This window comes from Salmo salar, chromosome ssa06 (genome assembly GCF_905237065.1).
Source record: "Salmo salar chromosome ssa06, Ssal_v3.1, whole genome shotgun sequence".
NCBI classification, from domain to species: Eukaryota; Metazoa; Chordata; class Actinopteri; order Salmoniformes; family Salmonidae; genus Salmo; species Salmo salar.
Genome location: NC_059447.1, coordinates 1238992 through 1247500, shown reverse-complemented (window position 1 = coordinate 1247500; position 8509 = coordinate 1238992). Strand labels below are relative to the sequence as shown.

At 51.3% G+C, this 8509-nt stretch overlaps 1 pseudogene across 1 annotated transcript in view; it reads left to right on the top strand.

Annotated features, from left to right (window-relative positions):
- LOC123743351 (cytosolic Fe-S cluster assembly factor nubp1-like) overlaps nt 1-8305 on the top strand; it is a 36701-nt pseudogene extending 28396 nt beyond the window's left edge. The window contains exon 11 of the transcript XR_006770084.1: nt 8006-8305. The product of XR_006770084.1 is annotated as a cytosolic Fe-S cluster assembly factor nubp1-like (transcript). The remainder of the gene's footprint in view (nt 1-8005) is intronic.
- Nucleotides 8306-8509: the final 204 nt, after the last annotated feature.

Below are 8509 nucleotides of genomic sequence, written 5' to 3'. Positions count from 1 at the left end.
GAGCAGTAATATGTACCTACACACACCCAGGATTACTGCTGGAGGGGGTCAGACTGTTAGAGCAGTAATATGTACCTACACACACCCAGGATTACTGCTGGAGGGGGGGTCAGACTGTTAGAGCAGTAATATGTACCTACACACACCCAGGATTACTGCTGGAGGGGGGGTCAGACTGTTAGAGCAGTAATATGTACCTACACACACCCAGGATTACTGCTGGAGGGGGGGTCAGACTGTTAGAGCAGTAATATGTACCTACACACACCCAGGATTACTGCTGGAGGGGGGGTCAGACTGTTAGAGCAGTAATATGTACCTACACACACCCAGGATTACTGCTGGAGGGGGGGGTCAGACTGTTAGAGCAGTAATATGTACCTACACACACCCAGGATTACTGCTGGAGGGGGGGTCAGACTGTTAGAGCAGTAATATGTACCTACACACACCCAGGATTACTGCTGGAGGGGGGGTCAGACTGTTAGAGCAGTAATATGTACCTACACACACCCAGGATTACTGCTGGAGGGGGGGGGTCAGACTGTTAGAGCAGTAATATGTACCTACACACACCCAGGATTACTGCTGGAGGGGGGTCAGACTGTTAGAGCAGTAATATGTACCTACACACACCCAGGATTACTGCTGGAGGGGGGGGTCAGACTGTTAGAGCAGTAATATGTACCTACACACACCCAGGATTACTGCTGGAGGGGGGGGTCAGACTGTTAGAGCAGTAATATGTACCTACACACACCCAGGATTACTGCTGGAGGGGGGGTCAGACTGTTAGAGCAGTAATATGTACCTACACACACCCAGGATTACTGCTGGAGGGGGGGTCAGACTGTTAGAGCAGTAATATGTACCTACACACACCCAGGATTACTGCTGGAGGGGGGGGTCAGACTGTTAGAGCAGTAATATGTACCTACACACACCCAGGATTACTGCTGGAGGGGGGGTCAGACTGTTAGAGCAGTAATATGTACCTACACACACCCAGGATTACTGCTGGAGGGGGGGTCAGACTGTTAGAGCAGTAATATGTACCTACACACACCCAGGATTACTGCTGGAGGGGGGGTCAGACTGTTAGAGCAGTAATATGTACCTACACACACCCAGGATTACTGCTGGGGGGGGGGTCAGACTGTTAGAGCAGTAATATGTACCTACACACACCCAGGACTACTGCTGGAGGGGGGGGTCAGACTGTTAGAGCAGTAATATGTACCTACACACACCCAGGATTACTGCTGGAGGGGGGGTCAGACTGTTAGAGCAGTAATATGTACCTACACACACCCAGGATTACTGCTGGAGGGGGGGTCAGACTGTTAGAGCAGTAATATGTACCTACACACACCCAGGATTACTGCTGGAGGGGGGGGTCAGACTGTTAGAGCAGTAATATGTACCTACACACACCCAGGATTACTGCTGGAGGGGGGGTCAGACTGTTAGAGCAGTAATATGTACCTACACACACCCAGGATTACTGCTGGAGGGGGGTCAGACTGTTAGAGCAGTAATATGTACCTACACACACCCAGGATTACTGCTGGAGGGGGGGTCAGACTGTTAGAGCAGTAATATGTACCTACACACACCCAGGATTACTGCTGGAGGGGGGGTCAGACTGTTAGAGCAGTAATATGTACCTACACACACCCAGGATTACTGCTGGAGGGGGGGGTCAGACTGTTAGAGCAGTAATATGTACCTACACACACCCAGGATTACTGCTGGAGGGGGGGTCAGACTGTTAGAGCAGTAATATGTACCTACACACACCCAGGATTACTGCTGGAGGGGGGGTCAGACTGTTAGAGCAGTAATATGTACCTACACACACCCAGGATTACTGCTGGAGGGGGGGTCAGACTGTTAGAGCAGTAATATGTACCTACACACACCCAGGATTACTGCTGGAGGGGGGGGTCAGACTGTTAGAGCAGTAATATGTACCTACACACACCCAGGATTACTGCTGGAGGGGGGGGGGTCAGACTGTTAGAGCAGTAATATGTACCTACACACACCCAGGATTACTGCTGGGGGGGGTCAGACTGTTAGAGCAGTAATATGTACCTACACACACCCAGGATTACTGCTGGAGGGGGGTCAGACTGTTAGAGCAGTAATATGTACCTACACACACCCAGGATTACTGCTGGAGGGGGGGGGTCAGACTGTTAGAGCAGTAATATGTACCTACACACACCCAGGATTACTGCTGGAGGGGGGTCAGACTGTTAGAGCAGTAATATGTACCTACACACACCCAGGATTACTGCTGGAGGGGGGGTCAGACTGTTAGAGCAGTAATATGTACCTACACACACCCAGGATTACTGCTGGGGGGGGGGGGTCAGACTGTTAGAGCAGTAATATGTACCTACACACACCCAGGATTACTGCTGGAGGGGGGGTCAGACTGTTAGAGCAGTAATATGTACCTACACACACCCAGGATTACTGCTGGAGGGGGGGTCAGACTGTTAGAGCAGTAATATGTACCTACACACACCCAGGATTACTGCTGGGGGGGGGGTCAGACTGTTAGAGCAGTAATATGTACCTACACACACCCAGGATTACTGCTGGAGGGGGGGTCAGACTGTTAGAGCAGTAATATGTACCTACACACACCCAGGATTACTGCTGGAGGGGGGTCAGACTGTTAGAGCAGTAATATGTACCTACACACACCCAGGATTACTGCTGGAGGGGGGGTCAGACTGTTAGAGCAGTAATATGTACCTACACACACCCAGGATTACTGCTGGAGGGGGGGGTCAGACTGTTAGAGCAGTAATATGTACCTACACACACCCAGGATTACTGCTGGAGGGGGGGTCAGACTGTTAGAGCAGTAATATGTACCTACACACACCCAGGATTACTGCTGGAGGGGGGGTCAGACTGTTAGAGCAGTAATATGTACCTACACACACCCAGGATTACTGCTGGAGGGGGGGGTCAGACTGTTAGAGCAGTAATATGTACCTACACACACCCAGGATTACTGCTGGAGGGGGGGGTCAGACTGTTAGAGCAGTAATATGTACCTACACACACCCAGGATTACTGCTGGGGGGGGGTCAGACTGTTAGAGCAGTAATATGTACCTACACACACCCAGGATTACTGCTGGAGGGGGGTCAGACTGTTAGAGCAGTAATATGTACCTACACACACCCAGGATTACTGCTGGGGGGGGGGGTCAGACTGTTAGAGCAGTAATATGTACCTACACACACCCAGGATTACTGCTGGAGGGGGGGGGGTCAGACTGTTAGAGCAGTAATATGTACCTACACACACCCAGGATTACTGCTGGAGGGGGGGGTCAGACTGTTAGAGCAGTAATATGTACCTACACACACCCAGGATTACTGCTGGAGGGGGGGTCAGACTGTTAGAGCAGTAATATGTACCTACACACACCCAGGATTACTGCTGGAGGGGGGTCAGACTGTTAGAGCAGTAATATGTACCTACACACACCCAGGATTACTGCTGGAGGGGGGGTCAGACTGTTAGAGCAGTAATATGTACCTACACACACCCAGGATTACTGCTGGGGGGGGGTCAGACTGTTAGAGCAGTAATATGTACCTACACACACCCAGGATTACTGCTGGGGGGGGGTCAGACTGTTAGAGCAGCAATATGTACCTACACACACCCAGGATTACTGCTGGAGGGGGGTCAGACTGTTAGAGCAGTAATATGTACCTACACACACCCAGGATTACTGCTGGAGGGGGGGGTCAGACTGTTAGAGCAGTAATATGTACCTACACACACCCAGGATTACTGCTGGAGGGGGGTCAGACTGTTAGAGCAGTAATATGTACCTACACACACCCAGGATTACTGCTGGAGGGGGGGTCAGACTGTTAGAGCAGTAATATGTACCTACACACACCCAGGATTACTGCTGGGGGGGGGGGGTCAGACTGTTAGAGCAGTAATATGTACCTACACACACCCAGGATTACTGCTGGGGGGGGGGGTCAGACTGTTAGAGCAGTAATATGTACCTACACACACCCAGGATTACTGCTGGGGGGGGGGTCAGACTGTTAGAGCAGTAATATGTACCTACACACACCCAGGATTACTGCTGGAGGGGGGGTCAGACTGTTAGAGCAGTAATATGTACCTACACACACCCAGGATTACTGCTGGGGGGGGGTCAGACTGTTAGAGCAGTAATATGTACCTACACACACCCAGGATTACTGCTGGAGGGGGGGGGTCAGACTGTTAGAGCAGTAATATGTACCTACACACACCCAGGATTACTGCTGGGGGGGGTCAGACTGTTAGAGCAGTAATATGTACCTACACACACCCAGGATTACTGCTGGAGGGGGGGGGTCAGACTGTTAGAGCAGTAATATGTACCTACACACACCCAGGACTACTGCTGGAGGGGGGGGTCAGACTGTTAGAGCAGTAATATGTACCTACACACACCCAGGATTACTGCTGGAGGGGGGGGTCAGACTGTTAGAGCAGTAATATGTACCTACACACACCCAGGACTACTGCTGGAGGGGGGGGGTCAGACTGTTAGAGCAGTAATATGTACCTACACACACCCAGGATTACTGCTGGGGGGGGGTCAGACTGTTAGAGCAGTAATATGTACCTACACACACCCAGGATTACTGCTGGAGGGGGGGGGGTCAGACTGTTAGAGCAGTAATATGTACCTACACACACCCAGGACTACTGCTGGAGGGGGGGGTCAGACTGTTAGAGCAGTAATATGTACCTACACACACCCAGGATTACTGCTGGGGGGGGGTCAGACTGTTAGAGCAGTAATATGTACCTACACACACCCAGGATTACTGCTGGGGGGGTCAGACTGTTAGAGCAGTAATATGTACCTACACACACCCAGGATTACTGCTGGGGGGGTCAGACTGTTAGAGCAGTAATATGTACCTACACACACCCAGGATTACTGCTGGAGGGGGGGTCAGACTGTTAGAGCAGTAATATGTACCTACACACACCCAGGACTACTGCTGGGGGGGGGGGGGGTCAGACTGTTAGAGCAGTAATATGTACCTACACACACCCAGGATTACTGCTGGGGGGGGGGTCAGACTGTTAGAGCAGTAATATGTACCTACACACACCCAGGATTACTGCTGGGGGGGGGTCAGACTGTTAGAGCAGTAATATGTACCTACACACACCCAGGATTACTGCTGGAGGGGGGGGTCAGACTGTTAGAGCAGTAATATGTACCTACACACACCCAGGATTACTGCTGGAGGGGGGGTCAGACTGTTAGAGCAGTAATATGTACCTACACACACCCAGGATTACTGCTGGAGGGGGGGGTCAGACTGTTAGAGCAGTAATATGTACCTACACACACCCAGGATTACTGCTGGAGGGGGGGGGTCAGACTGTTAGAGCAGTAATATGTACCTACACACACCCAGGATTACTGCTGGAGGGGGGTCAGACTGTTAGAGCAGTAATATGTACCTACACACACCCAGGATTACTGCTGGAGGGGGGGTCAGACTGTTAGAGCAGTAATATGTACCTACACACACCCAGGATTACTGCTGGAGGGGGGTCAGACTGTTAGAGCAGTAATATGTACCTACACACACCCAGGATTACTGCTGGAGGGGGGGTCAGACTGTTAGAGCAGTAATATGTACCTACACACACCCAGGATTACTGCTGGAGGGGGGTCAGACTGTTAGAGCAGTAATATGTACCTACACACACCCAGGATTACTGCTGGAGGGGGGGGGGTCAGACTGTTAGAGCAGTAATATGTACCTACACACACCCAGGATTACTGCTGGAGGGGGGGGGGTCAGACTGTTAGAGCAGTAATATGTACCTACACACACCCAGGATTACTGCTGGAGGGGGGGGTCAGACTGTTAGAGCAGTAATATGTACCTACACACACCCAGGATTACTGCTGGAGGGGGGGGTCAGACTGTTAGAGCAGTAATATGTACCTACACACACCCAGGACTACTGCTGGAGGGGGGGGTCAGACTGTTAGAGCAGTAATATGTACCTACACACACCCAGGATTACTGCTGGAGGGGGGGGTCAGACTGTTAGAGCAGTAATATGTACCTACACACACCCAGGACTACTGCTGGAGGGGGGGGTCAGACTGTTAGAGCAGTAATATGTACCTACACACACCCAGGATTACTGCTGGAGGGGGGGGTCAGACTGTTAGAGCAGTAATATGTACCTACACACACCCAGGATTACTGCTGGGGGGGTCATCAGACTGTTAGAGCAGTAATATGTACCTACACACACCCAGGATTACTGCTGGGGGGGGTCAGACTGTTAGAGCAGTAATATGTACCTACACACACCCAGGATTACTGCTGGGGGGGGTCAGACTGTTAGAGCAGTAATATGTACCTACACACACCCAGGATTACTGCTGGAGGGGGGGTCAGACTGTTAGAGCAGTAATATGTACCTACACACACCCAGGATTACTGCTGGAGGGGGGGTCATCAGACTGTTAGAGCAGTAATATGTACCTACACACACCCAGGATTACTGCTGGAGGGGGGGTCAGACTGTTAGAGCAGTAATATGTACCTACACACACCCAGGACTACTGCTGGAGGGGGGGTCAGACTGTTAGAGCAGTAATATGTACCTACACACACCCAGGATTACTGCTGGAGGGGGGGTCAGACTGTTAGAGCAGTAATATGTACCTACACACACCCAGGATTACTGCTGGAGGGGGGGTCAGACTGTTAGAGCAGTAATATGTACCTACACACACCCAGGATTACTGCTGGGGGGGGGTCATCAGACTGTTAGAGCAGTAATATGTACCTACACACACCCAGGATTACTGCTGGGGGGGGTCAGACTGTTAGAGCAGTAATATGTACCTACACACACCCAGGATTACTGCTGGGGGGGTCAGACTGTTAGAGCAGTAATATGTACCTACACACACCCAGGATTACTGCTGGAGGGGGGTCAGACTGTTAGAGCAGTAATATGTACCTACACACACCCAGGATTACTGCTGGAGGGGGGGTCAGACTGTTAGAGCAGTAATATGTACCTACACACACCCAGGATTACTGCTGGAGGGGGGGGTCAGACTGTTAGAGCAGTAATATGTACCTACACACACCCAGGATTACTGCTGGAGGGGGGGGTCAGACTGTTAGAGCAGTAATATGTACCTACACACACCCAGGATTACTGCTGGGGGGGTCAGACTGTTAGAGCAGTAATATGTACCTACACACACCCAGGATTACTGCTGGGGGGGGGGTCAGACTGTTAGAGCAGTAATATGTACCTACACACACCCAGGATTACTGCTGGAGGGGGGGGGTCAGACTGTTAGAGCAGTAATATGTACCTACACACACCCAGGATTACTGCTGGGGGGGGGTCAGACTGTTAGAGCAGTAATATGTACCTACACACACCCAGGATTACTGCTGGAGGGGGGGGTCATCAGACTGTTAGAGCAGTAATATGTACCTACACACACCCAGGATTACTGCTGGGGGGGGGTCAGACTGTTAGAGCAGTAATATGTACCTACACACACCCAGGATTACTGCTGGAGGGGGGGTCATCAGACTGTTAGAGCAGTAATATGTACCTACACACACCCAGGATTACTGCTGGAGGGGGGGGGGTCATCAGACTGTTAGAGCAGTAATCCCCCACACACACTTGGATCCAACTCGTGACCTCTTGTCTCAATCAGGAGGAAGTGGGGTTCAATCAGGAGGAAGTGGTAGTCGCTATGACGAGCAGTTTGACGATACAGTGACATCTAACGCCTCGGCATTTATCAAAATCCCATATTTTATATGTTCTCATTTGTCTTTCTCTCTCCTACTATTCCTCCTCTCCTCTCCTCCCTCCCTCCTCCGTCCCCTCCCCTCCCTCCTCCGTCTCCTCTCCTCTCCTCTCCTCACGTTGTATCCAGGGATCCAGGCCTACTGCTTGTCCCATGTGACACAGGAGGAGAGTGCTGGCTAGAAGCCAGTCTGCAGGCCGCCATGTTGCTCTGGATGCCAGGGACAGATCACATGTCGAGGGTCCTACTGTCTGGTGAATGAATAAATCACATGCTCTGGTTAGGAACTGATGTAGGACCAGGACCCCCATTCACAAAGTGTCTCAGAGTAGTACTGCTGATCAGGACCCCCATTCACATAGTGTCTCAGAGTACTACTGCTGATCAGGACCCCCATTCACATAGTGTCTCAGAGTAGTACTGCTGATCAGGACCCCCATTCACATAGTGTCTCAGAGTACTACTGCTGATGTAGGACCAGGACCCCCATTCACATAGTGTCTCAGAGTAGTACTGCTGATCAGAACCCCCATTCACATAGTGTCTCAGAGTAGTACTGCTGATCAGGACCCCCATTCACATAGTGTCTCAGAGTAGTACTGCTGATCAGGACCCCCATTCACATAGTGTCTC